This window comes from Peromyscus californicus, unplaced genomic scaffold (genome assembly GCF_007827085.1).
Source record: "Peromyscus californicus insignis strain IS unplaced genomic scaffold, ASM782708v3 Scaffold_17__1_contigs__length_78620276, whole genome shotgun sequence".
In the NCBI taxonomy this organism is placed as follows: Eukaryota; Metazoa; Chordata; class Mammalia; order Rodentia; family Cricetidae; genus Peromyscus; species Peromyscus californicus.
The window spans coordinates 15,859,360-15,872,236 of NW_026294469.1; the positions used below are offsets into that span (position 1 = coordinate 15,859,360).

At 42.7% G+C, this 12,877-nt stretch overlaps 1 long non-coding RNA gene across 4 annotated transcripts in view; it reads left to right on the plus strand.

Moving 5' to 3' along the window:
* The window catches only part of LOC128112609 (uncharacterized), a 292,581-nt gene that overhangs the window by 66,504 nt on the left and 213,200 nt on the right, over positions 1–12,877 (plus strand). For all 4 annotated transcript variants that reach the window (XR_008219048.1, XR_008219050.1, XR_008219051.1 and 1 more), the window contains one exon: positions 11,734–11,842. This is a non-coding gene — a long non-coding RNA (uncharacterized LOC128112609). The remainder of the gene's footprint in view (positions 1–11,733; positions 11,843–12,877) is intronic.

Here is a 12,877-nt window from a genome sequence, read left to right on the forward strand (position 1 = left end):
TGAGACCCTCAGGAATCACTCAGCAGTTCTTGAAGAACCAAGTTGTGATGACAGTCATTGTATAGCTTGGAAGCAGATCTTATCTCATTTGGACTTTGAAAAAACTATGGTGCCAGGGGACATGTGGTTGGAAGCCTATGAGAAATGCTAAATTAGAGGACCCAGTTCATCCATGCCTCAATTTCTGACCCATAGAAAGTGGAAAATAATAACAAAGAATAACATGGTATGATAAGTTGCTAAGTTTTATGGTATTCTGTCCACAGCAAAAACTCACACATTTTGTGGCTCTGTTCAGTAAAATGGAGCCATGTTCAACAGTCTTCTTAAATATAGCAAGAAAAGGATGGGTGGTATCATTATGTATTTCAATATTGAAACCTTATTTTGGTTGTATTAATAATGAGCATAGAAAATTCCACAAGTATGCACCAAGTATCAGTTATGGCTAGCTGCTATGTTGGGAATGTAGGCTGTGAATATAGATATAACATATTTCTTTCCCTTGATGAAGCCATGGTCTTCAAGAGGACACTCAGAGACAGTCTGAAAACAGAATGAGACACATTATGTTATGTGTTTTGAAATATTCACAAAACATTTTGGGAACCCAGATGCATGTAGCAAAATTTCTCACCCAAACAGAGAGCATTTGTAGAACTTTTGGGGGATTCCCTATTCTATTCTAGTGACAGTTCTGGTAAGAAAAAAATGAGTTTAAGGACAAAGGCTGAGAACTTGAGATATTTGGGTACAATCCCAAACTAGAGACACTGACTCTTACATCAGTCTTTAGAGCATGCTTCCAATAGGAATCTCATGGATCCTTTCATTTGTCTATGATCAAATACTTAACAAGGAGCAGTGTCAAAGAAGAAAGGTTTATTTTAGTTCAGAGTTTGAAGGTAAATTCCTTCACAGGGAAGGAATGGCAGAGGAAGTGGCACATGGCTATGGTGGCAGAAAAATGAGGCTACTTGTTCATATCTTGGAGGACTGGGAAGAAGGCAAGGAAGGAAGAAGAGCAGGCTATAATCCACACACTGATACATGTCTTTGTTTCATTTCTGCTGATGTGATAAAATACTTCACTAAAAGTAACGTATGGAAGAAAGGGTTTATTTTAGCTCACAGTTCCAGGTTACAGTCCATCATTGCAGGGTGGTCACAGTGTCAATAGCTTAAGAATGGACCACATTGAATCCATTGTCAAGAAACAGAAGAATGAATTGATGTATGCATGCTCAGCATGGTTTCTCCACCTTTACACAGTTCAGAATTTCCTTCCCAGGGAATGATGCCATCCACAGTAAACAGGTTTTCCCAGCTCAAATAACATAACCAACATACTTCCCCACAGATACACCCACAGGCCAACCTAGTCTAGACAGTCCCTCATCTGAGACCCTCTTCCTATGTGATTGACTACATTGTACCATTAAGAGTCAAAACTAATAATTACAATCAACCTTTTTCCAGTTTGGCCCCACCTCCCAGAGGTTCTATAGCATTGCAAAACTGGGTACCAAGTGCTCAAACATGAGTCCAAAGAAATGTGATCTGTATTCCCACCATCTCAGATATTTGGCCTTGGTCACATGGTGAACTCCATTTACAGCAGCAATCATTTTTAAATGCTGTTCCTAGACTTGCAAATTTCTTCCTCATTTAACTTCCTTGAGCCCCAAATTAAAACTATATTTTCTTATCCAGGTATGGTGGCTCATGCTTTTAATCCCAGTACTTGGGAGGTAGAGGCAAGAGGGTCTCTGAGTTCAAGGCCAAGGCCAGCCTGGTCTACATAGTGAGTTTTAGGACAGCCAAGGGCTATGTAGAGAAATCCTGTTGAAAACAAAACAAACAAAAAACAAACCAACCATACACTCTCTTTCATTTCATGTATAGTTAGTATTCATTTAGTCCTTAATTCCATGAAATAAAATAGAGATGCTAGCCCCCCCCATAAGATGAGATCAAGATCTGGTTTCATAGGTATTGGGCTAAAGACAGGATTTGTTGAAATGCTGCTTGAGCAATTATTGGTCACTGGAATTTGACATGGTTCATTAATCCACAGAGTCTCCAACTGTGTATCACTATCCACAAAAGGGCTGGGGGCATGGTGCCTTAATGAAGGTAGTCTTCAGTGAAGAGGATTCATGGTCTATATCATGACCTCATTGCTAGTAAGTGAATAAGATCTGAATTGTTTATCTCCCCCTGGTTGCTCACCAGGCAAGAATTAGCTCCTCAAATAATGCCTCCACTTGAAATTTCTAATATTCCAGAGCTGTAACATCACAGACCCATGAAAGTCCCATGAGCATCCCTTTGGTCCCCAGATAACCAAGTGTCAGGCGCTCCAGGGCCTCTGTTTTGGCTATTCTTCTGTCAAGTGTGCTCTTTACACATTGGTATGGCTTACTTTTTCATTTTAATTCTTTGTTCAGACTTCATCTTCATGAGATCATACTGTCCAAAACTGCATCCCTCTCTTAACTAAACATTCAAACATGCTTGACTCACAGTCATCTCTTAGTACATGTTTTTGAGATGAGTCTGGGTGTTAAACAGAGTCTTAGTTGTAGTCAAATACATATGCAACACAATCCAATGATTTCATTGTTTTTAATTTGGCAGTATTAAGTACATGACCACCACCCTATCAATTTCCAGAAAAATTTTAAATCATTAAACTAAACCCTGAATTAATTAAACAATAAGTTCTCTAAGCCCTGTCCAGTTCCCTAAAGCCATTGTACCTCAATGAATGTGATTACCCCAGATAACTCACACAAATAAAACAAACTATTTGTAAGTCACTATTTGTCTGTTGTCTGTCTGCCTCATTAATGTATTTTCAAAGCTCATCCACATTATAGCATTTCATTCATTAAGGCTTAATAATATCATACATGTACGTACATGTTCTGTATTTTGTCTGTAGATGCCTATAAAGATTCCTTTAAGTGATGGTGTCCAAAGCTCTATAATGTAGAGTGACAGATAAGCCTGGTCACCCCATTGCATCTCTCTTGATGGCTAAGGAGGGGACTGGACCTACCTGGACTGAATCTACTAGGTTGAGCTGAATCCCCAGGGGAGTCCTTGCCCTGGAGGAAATGGGAATGGGGGGTGGGCTGGGGAGAGGGCGGGAGGAGGGAGGACAGGGGAATCCGTGGCTGATATGTAAAATTAAATTAAATTATAAAATAGAAAAAACAACTGAAAAAAAGAAATCCTAGACTTTCTCTTAGATCTGTGGTAACTGAAAAAGCACAAAATCTTTGGATACAAAATCACATTTTATTTTCCAGTACTATGATGGAAGGTAGAGAAAGAAAGAATTTAGTAAGAGTGTACATACATTATCTTCATGAAAAATGAGCAAAAGGAACAAAAGGACTCTGTGTCTCCAAACATTATTTAGATCTTTTTTTTTTCATTAAATAGGTGACTTCAGGCTAAATGCTAACTCTCCCACCTTTTCAGTTGGAAATTAGAAAAAGCTAATTAGAAACAATTGAGAAATCATCTTTCTAGGAGAGATTCTCACTAAGTTTTCTGATGTGAGGGTGACCCAGAGTAGCCATGGACTCAGGCTCATTTGAAAGGCTCATCCTAACTTGGTGATAGCAGCTCTTGATTTGACTTCTCTTATCTTGTTCTGTTTTTCTTCCTTTGTTTTATTTTTGCTTGACAAAGCACTCAGTGGTGACTGCCATCTTAAAGGAGATATCCACTAATATTTCTTGTCTTCTGACCTTACCCCGTTTGTTCCTTTTTAGAAGTGTTTCATTCCACTATAGCTATTCATGGTGCTTTTAAGGCAGTGAACATGTCTTATGCCCCTTCTGTCTACTCCCTTTGAATTTATTTCTTCTTTCCCATCAGCTGCTGAAGGCTTAGTAATACTTCTCTACTCCTGCTGGTTGTGGGTATGGCTACAAGTTCTCACTAGGCTTTCAGAGAGATGGATTTGTGTCTCAAGATCCATACAATTCCATTGGAACTCATCCATCTTCTCTCTCTTTTTTCTTTGCTACATCTGACTTGTTAACAGTCAAGTAATGTTTTCCCCATAATACATTAGGGCAAAATAGAAACCAGAAAGATTCTTACTTAACTTGTCCTGTCTTCAGGGAGGATTGTGGGAAAATGCCTTCTGAGAGAGGCGGCAGGCAGAGTGATTGTTACCCCTATGTGTATGACTTGCCAGTCTCTGGTTAGACCTCTGTGCTTATTCTCCATCGAGTCATGGCTATGTCTGGGGTAGCCTTGCACCTCATTTGCTCAGGCTTCAGCAGATTTTAACGGAATTCCTGGGGACCTAGTCACCGCACACAGCCTGGTGTCTGTGGGAAGATGCATTTTGAATACTAGAAGACTGACATAAACTCCAGTGTTTGGAAGAGAGCCTGCTCTAAGCTGGAGAATGCTTGAATACCATATTCACAGCTGAATTATATACAGGAGTTTATTTTTAAGATGTGTGTCTATTTCTAAGACATTTAACTTATATAACAATGAGAATTGGAAGGAAGAATTGATAGAAGTAGAGTCATGGGCTCAGTTGGGAAGGAGACAAGACACGAACATTCCTCATATAGAACATGTTCAGTTCAATGGAAGGAAGGCGGAAGACACAGAGGGAATGCCTAAAATATTCTCTAGGTTTTGAAGGCCATGTGATGTAGGTTTTCTTTTAAGTAGCTTCAAATGGATATGGTTCTTAATTTTGAGACAAAAAGTTGAATTCTATAGTGACTGGGAAGATTGCATTAAATTATAGGATTTGCCCATGTTTGAAGTCCTCTATTTCCTCTCAATCTGTGGACTTCAGGATTGTGGTGGCTAGTTTTCATGTCAGGCTGATGCAAGGTATGGTCTTCAGGAGAAAAAAGAATATTAATCAAGAAAATGCCTTTGTAGTATTGGCTTGTAGGTAAGTCTATAGGATATTTTCTTGACTGATGATTGATGTGAGAGGGCCTAGCCCATTGTGGGACGTGTCTTCTCTGGGAAGGCGGTCCAGAGTGTATAAGGAAACTAGGATGAGCAAGGCAGTAAGCAGCCCCCCTCCATGGATTCTGCATCAGTTCCTGCCTTCAGGTTCCTTCCCTGTTTGTGTTCCTGCCCTTCTTTCAGTGGTGGGCTGTGCTGTGGAAGTGTAAACTGAAACAAACCCTCTCCTCTCCAAGTTGCCTTTGGTCATGTCCTTTCTCACAGCAATAGAAACCCTGACTAAGACAAGGATGATACAAAAAGGAACAATATCAAAAAATGTACAAGTCCCTACTAGAACCCAAACCAAACATACTTGACAAACAACAACAACAACAACAACAACAACAACAACAACAACAACAACAAAAGTGCTCGGAAGTTAAAAATCTATAGTTAGGGGCAACAGGAAAGTCCCAGCACTTGAGAGCCCAAAATCTCAGCTGTCTTTGCGACATGAACACATAGGTGCTGGATTAGTTCCCTTTCTTGTTGCTGAGCCAAGCAACTTAATTGGAAGAAAATTCCTTTTGGCACATGGGTTAAGAAGGGATGCAATAAACACATCACGGCAGGGAGACATAGAGGCGAGAGCTAATGCCATGTCTCTTCAGTCAGGCAGCAGACAGAGTCAAAGTATGTGGCAGGGCTAAGAAACCTCCTGGCCACTCCCAGTGACCTGTCTAGGATTCACTTCAAGGTCTTCCCTCAGCTGGAGATCTAGTGTTATAACACACAAACCTATAGGGAACTGTTCCTGTTTAAATTGAAATAGTATCTCAGTTGCTGTTGGGTACAGGGTCCCCAGATCCTGACTTCATATGGGACACCTATGCTCCAAATGGGCCTACCTTTCAGGAGTCAGAAATGACTTTGCATGGGGCCATGTCCAGGTTCCACTTTCCCTGAGTTCTCAGTTATGCAAGGTCCGTGCCATATCCATTGTCCACCAGTCAAGTGTTCAAACCACTGTTACTGAATCTAAAGATGAACCAGTCTAGATTCCCTTCATGTCATTCTACTTCAAACAACTCATTTCAACCTGGCCATTTGTGGGGTTAAATTAATTAATTTCAATTTAATGACTGAACCCAACGCTGCAAGCGAGCTCAGGTGGGACCTGAATACAACACCCCAAGCATGGGCTGAGCAGCTCGTTTTGGCTGGTACTATGTGCTTAGCTATGGGAAGTTGTGAATATTGTTTCACCGGCCTTTGAGCTGGCAGAGAGCAGTGAGATGAATTTTCTCCCCCTCTCCAACTGTGTGTATTTTATTCATAGACAACCCTTGTATTCTAGACAAAAATAACACATGTAAATGCTGTTGTTTTTCAGTTGTGAATTTAAAAGAGGTTTAGTTCGGATCCAGTCTTGTATTTGAAATAGTCTTGTTGGTATCCCATGACAACAAGAAAGATGCGAAGGCAAAGAGCGCAGGACTTGAATTCTTGAAGAAAGTCAGGCCCTTCTCTGGTGTGCTCCCCTGGTGTCTTAGTTAGGGTTTCTGTTACTGTGAAGAGACACCATGACCATGGCAACTCTTTCTTATAAAGGGAAACATTTAATTAGGATGGCTCACTTACAGTTCAGAGGTTCAGGCATTTATCATTGGGGTGGGACATGGCAGCATGCAGGCAGACATGGTGATGGAGAAGTAACTGAGATACATGTTGCCAGAGAAGTAGCTGAGAGTCCTACATCTTGTAGGCAACAGGAAGTGGTTTGTCTCACTGGTTGTGGCTTGAGCATATATGAGACCTCAACGTTTGCCTCTACAATGTCACACTTCCTCTGACAAGACCACACCTACTCCAACAAGGCCACACCTCCTAATAGTGCCACTCCCTTTAGGAAGAAGGTCCTTCCACAGCCAGGAAGGGCAAGATTTCTCATGCAATATGAAATGTAGCTTCCTTCCTTTCCTCTTTCTTTCTTTCTTTCTTTCTTTCTTTCTTTCTTTCTTTCTTTCTTTCTTTCTTTCTTTCTTTCTCTCTCTCTCTCTCTCTCTCTCTCTCTCTCTCTCTCTCTTCTTTCTTTCTTTCTTTCTTTCTTTCTTTCTTTTCTTTCCTCCCTCCCTCCCTCTCTCTCTGTTTCTTTCTCTTCTTTCCTTCCTTCCTCCCTCCCTCCCTCCCACCTCCCCTCCCTCTCTCTCTCTTTCTTCCTTTCTTTCTTTCTTTCTTTCTTTCTTTTCTTTCTTTCTTTCTTTCTTTCTGTGTGTATGTGATGTGTGTGTGTGTGTGTGTGTGTGTGTGTGTGTGTGTGTGTGTTTTGTTCATGTGGATGCCAGAGGACAACATCAAGTTTTGTTCCTTAGGAGCCTATAACTTGTCTCTTTATAGTGTCTTTCACTAGCTGCTGGAATTCATTGATTAGGCTAGGTTGATTGGCCAACAAGACCCAGGGATCTGCCTGTCTCTGCCTCTCCAACAATGAGTTTGCAAGCATGTCTGCCACCATATCTGGCTTTTTATATATCTGCCAGGGATTCAACTCAGGTCCTCATGCCTGCATGGTGAACACTTTACCAACTGCATTATTTCCCTCATTTCTGGTGCATAGCTTTCTATGTTTAACCTTGACATAGGTACATGTCAGTTCTCATGAGACTGGCTATGAGAGACAAGTCTGCTGCCAGGGAAGGCATGAGGCCAGAAAGGGGTCAGGTTTGAATACTTCCTGCAGATCATAATGCACTAAAGTTGTTCTGGTAGCATGGTAATAATCCTTTGTTACAAAGCAGGTGAGTAGGGCCTGGAGAGATGGCTCAGCTGTTAAGAGCACTGGTTATTTTTCCAGAAGACCTGGGTTCAATTCCCAGCACCTATATGGCAGCTGACAGCTGCCTGTAACTCCAGTTCTAAGGATCTGACACCCTCATACAAATATACATGAAGGTAAAACACTAATGCATGTAAAATAAAAATAAGTAAATTTTAAGAAAAGAAAAGGAAAAAAACCTAAAGCAGATGAGTGGTTTGAGCAGCTTATATGAGCTAGATAAATGGCATCATTCTACTTAGCCAGTGGTGGCTGGCATGGGAGTAGAAGGGAGATACTGGCAGCTTCCGTTGCTTGCTGGACCATGTTCATCCTGTAGCACTTCAGTTTCATCATTGATCTTGGCTCAGCAGGTTGACCTTTCTGCACCTCAGCCCCATAAGCCAGCAGAGCCTGAAACAGACAGTGTAGTTGTAACCCCAGATGCTACTTCAGCATCAGCACCCATTTCAGCCATCAGCATAAGTGATGAGGTAAATACATGCTGGGCTCTCTACTAACTGCTTGTCAAGATCTCATTTCATCTTTGTTACAATTTTATAGGAATGTGCATGCTCCGTTTTTCAAATGACAACCTGGCTGGATGTATAGGCCAAACCTACCTAACCCTCAAACTCATTCCCTCAAATCCACTGACTCAGCTCCTGGAACTGGGTTTCTGAGTCTTCTCTGGTGCCACCGTCCATTTCTTTGGAATGGACAGAATGATGTCTTGAAGTCCAGGCCACTTGGGTTTGGCTTGAGTCCTTCATCAGGGCTTTGTGAGTATGAATCCACTCCTTTTCTCCCAAACTGATGCTGTCTTCCTAGCTCTGAATGAACCAAACACTGTGTGGTGCTCTCTGAAACACCTGTTACACGCCTGTTATGCAGCCATCCCAATGCTATCCACATCCTCTGAGCCGTGGTTCGAAGGTCCTCAGGTCCAACTGGAGTCAAGGCTAATGTTAGCACAGCTTTTCTAGGGCTCTTTAGTCCCTGATTTATAGTTCTGGGATTCCTCCCTTCTACCTGCCCTGCACTGAGTGCTCAGCACGATTCCCACCCAAGTTCCCCAAACTTTACTCGGAGCCTGTGGGAAAGAATGTAGTGGAACATGGTGATCTCATCCCAGAGTGGAAGGTGACCCAGGGGTCAAGCCAGCAGGGGGTGGGATTGGGGTTGTGCAGGAAAGCACTATAAATACAGCTTTTGTTTTATTCATATGTTCCTTTCCACCCTCTCTTATTTCTCTGCTTGTGGAGAGCTCTTGAGTACAAAGCCACAGGGGAGAGAGGCCTTTTCACCAAGTTGGCCCAATCTTGTTCTGCTTCTGCTCCTCATAGGATTTGGTTGTTTTCCATCTTAATTATGCTCCTTGCATTAGTGGCTGGCGGGCACACAACCTTTGAAGGAGTTTATCTTACAAACCCACTCTCTCCTGAGAGAAGCAATTCAATGGCAGAACTGTGAGACTTCCAGGGATGGTTATGTGTGTGTATACAGATGTGTGGGTGAGCATTGTGTGTATATGCAAAGCGTGTGTGTATTTGTGTGTTCATGCGTGCATGTATGTTTGCCCTTGTGTGTATTGTATACATGGGCATATATGAACATGTATATATGTGTATGTACCTGCACATGGGTGTGTGCTTGTATGCCTGTGTGTGTACATGTGCATATATGCCTGTGTATGTATCTCTCTGTGTGCTTGTTTTATGTACCTGTGCATGCATGTATGTGCATGCATATGTATAGACAGTGGTGCAGGCGGTGGTAGTTGTCTTCTCATTGGACATTTCCACTGGGGAAAGCAGAGATTGAGTGAGTGTACTGGATCTTTTTACATACCCACTGGCCTTAAGTCTCACTAACTAAATGGCTGTTTGTGATGCCACTATGAAACCAACTCAGGGTAGTGGTGACAAGATGAAGAGGAGCTGGGACTTGCTAGTGGGTTAGACAGTTGTGGCACCATGGGTGTGGGTGATGGTTGTCTCACTTCTCTCCGTCCACTGTTTCAATCTGGCAGTGATGTGCAAAGAGAGTCCTCCTTCCTCTCTCCTGTCTGATTGCATCCTTCTCTTTGGTGGTGTCCACCACTGGTTCAAATTGTCCAGCTCTTACCAAGTTTGTCCCCTGACTCTGTGGCCAGGCATAGCACTCTGTCTACACATAGCAGCTGTTTAACCAATGTATTGAATGCATGAACACATAGTTCATTCTTGAGAATATCTGCTAAGCTGAGATGCTCCAAGAGCTTGGTATTAAACTTTTCTTGGGCTAAAGTTGTTTTATTTCAAGGGTATTCTAATGAATGTGACTTTTCAGTCACCTGGCCAGTTACTTGTTTGTCCATACTTATTTGTCACAAGCACTCACATAACCACACTCAGATCTTCCATGTACTTGGCCAGATGCCCCCAAACAGCCCATCTAAAAATGGTGTCACTTTTGTCCTCTAATAATATAAAATTAGTAGCTACTTTTAGATTATAAACAGTGAGGAAGAGAGTCAGTGAAAAATGAAGAAATTTTAGATCTAGCTTGTAATAAAATTAGTCATCTCAAAGCATAAAAATGTGATGTCTTTAATAAATATCCATGCTGTGGCCTCTTGCTAGCTTGTATCCTCCAGAAGGTGAACCAGTTGGGAAAGAGGTCTAGCATTTCTGACCCTCTTATGGCTAGAGGTCAGGCAGGAGGTGGGCTCTCCAGTACTACACTAGCATCAGGAACTCTTAGAGGGGAATAATGACTCAGTGTCTCTGTGGGAATTTTGTGGGCCCCAACTTTTCAGCATCTTCTAAAGCTCTAAGATGGGACTGAATATGCTGTGACATGTTTATGTAAAAGGAGAGCCTAATGAGGACAGTGGGGCATGCTGGAGTCCAGCTATGTCCAGGATTAAAAGTCCTGCTTCTCAGCTCAGCTCCAGCTAGCCATGAAAGAGGAGTCTTGGCCTTAGGTCAGTGCTAAGGTGCTTTCATACTCCATTCTTCTCTCCACTTACTTCCTGGTTCTCTCCAACCAGGAAGGTGGAATATTTAAATTTCTGATAAACTCCAAAGAAGTTGACCTTCCAATCAGCACTGTTATTTCTGGGGTCTTCTCCCACTATATAAATAGTCATGCCAACGACCTAGAATGACTACTACTACTGTGCCTGGAAAGGCTAAACAAGAGTTTCTTGGACTCCATGGTGATGGTGACAATTTATTGGTTTGTTCTAGCCAGGTAATTAGAAGGAAGACAACACAGAATGCATTGAACTTTGGTATGACTTTACAGTCTAAGGAATACCCAGCAGGACAGAACTGGAGGCAACAGGACTTCTGTTGCAGAAGCAATGGCAGGTCAGAGCCTATCAGGGAGATAAGGAGATTGCACCAGTGTGAACTAGAAGATTCTCAGGGTGAATGGGATAACTTCCAAGGCTAGAATAGTGTGTCACTCCAACAAGAGAGCTGGAGGGAAGAAGGCATGTGGGCTCATGTCTCATGTCAGGTGAGAAAGTGCGGGAGTGATATGGATTTGGCCTTAAGTCTTTTCTTTTGGGTGATATGTCCCCATATTAGGCCAGAACCCCCTCCCTCCACTTTGTCTTTCCCTGGGGGGGGGGTAAGATCTATAGTTCAGCCAGGTTTACTTACGACATAAGGCACGGGGCCAGTGCTAGCTCCTCACCTCTACTCAAGCACTACTCTCTTTCTTTATCCACATCACAACCGACTAGTCTCCCATCCTGGGCCAGGCTCAAGCATCCATGGACGTTCATCACTCAGTGACCACCCTACTTGCATCCTTTCATAGCAAGCTTAGCTGTATCTCCATCTACACCACCTCTATTTGATTCTCTTTGTACTCACCAGTCAGAGACAGTGTCACAGGGAGCTTAGATTAACTGCTGATTATTTCATAGGTCACTCACTCTGATTTCTGATGTTTGTCTCACTTTTTATATTTTTCAGGTAGAGATCTTGATGGTGACCCAACCGAAGTCCCCTGTCATCTTTGTTGATTGATGATTTGGTGTCCCATCCTTACTTATCCATCTCCAAATTTCTATGGACTCTTGTGGTGAGGTTAAGTCTACATTTGCTTGTTTTACATGGTAACATGTCTTGGGTGTTGATTTTCTCAGCTATCTTCTGGTTATTCAGGACAGACTCCAATGCGTCAAAATACCAACAATGCCTTGGCCCTTCTGAGCAAAGAATTACTTCTGTGTGTCTTGTTTGTAATTTTAATCTATCTGAACAGTTAGCCAGGTGTTGCCTGAGTCCTTCGGGATGAGAAAGGATAGTCTATGATTACCAAGCCCTAAGACTGTCTAGAACAGAGACTTGGAAGGACTGGCTACCCCACAAAAAGTGCTAGAAGGAGAGGCAGGCATGTGGCAAAAGTCCACTGCCTCATCAGTGCAATAATGACAGTCTACACCATTATGATATATGGAGAGAGGGGCCTTGGCGGGGGGAGCCAAGGTGCCCCACAGCGGTGGGTGAAAGACAGAGACGCCATGCAGACAGTGCTCAGCGGAGAGTTTTATTTGGTGGGGGCAAGAGAGGGGAGAAGAAAAGAGAGGGGAGGGAAAGAGAAAGAGAGAGACAGAGAGAGAGGGGAGGGAGAGAGAGAGGGGAGGAGAAGGGAGGGGGAGGTGCTGCTTTGTGGTGAGACAGGGAAGAGGAAGCAAGCGAGTGAGGAGTCCTTTCTTAAAGGGAATGGGAACATGGGATGACGTCAGGACACTGGGCAGGCCAGGGTATTATCTGTTCATTGACCAGGATTCCAAGAAGTATGTCTGAATGCTAACACAGACCAAATGCAAGATGGCAAAGGGGGTCAAGATAGCTCTCAGACTTCTGTAGGAAGCTTTAGCTTGTCTACAATGGTAGTCAGAGGGTCCCATCAGGAAGCGAGGGCAGGTTTCCTTGAGAAAGAAGTGGCCAAACCTCTGTTCACATCACAGTTGCTAAGGTCCACTGGCCAAGGCAAATCGCATGGCCAAGCCCTGAAGAAAAGGTCAGAAAAAAGATATCAACGTCTCATTTTTCAATATCTCAGAAATGAGAACAGAGTACTGGTTGCTAATTGGGTACCAGGGGCAAGCTG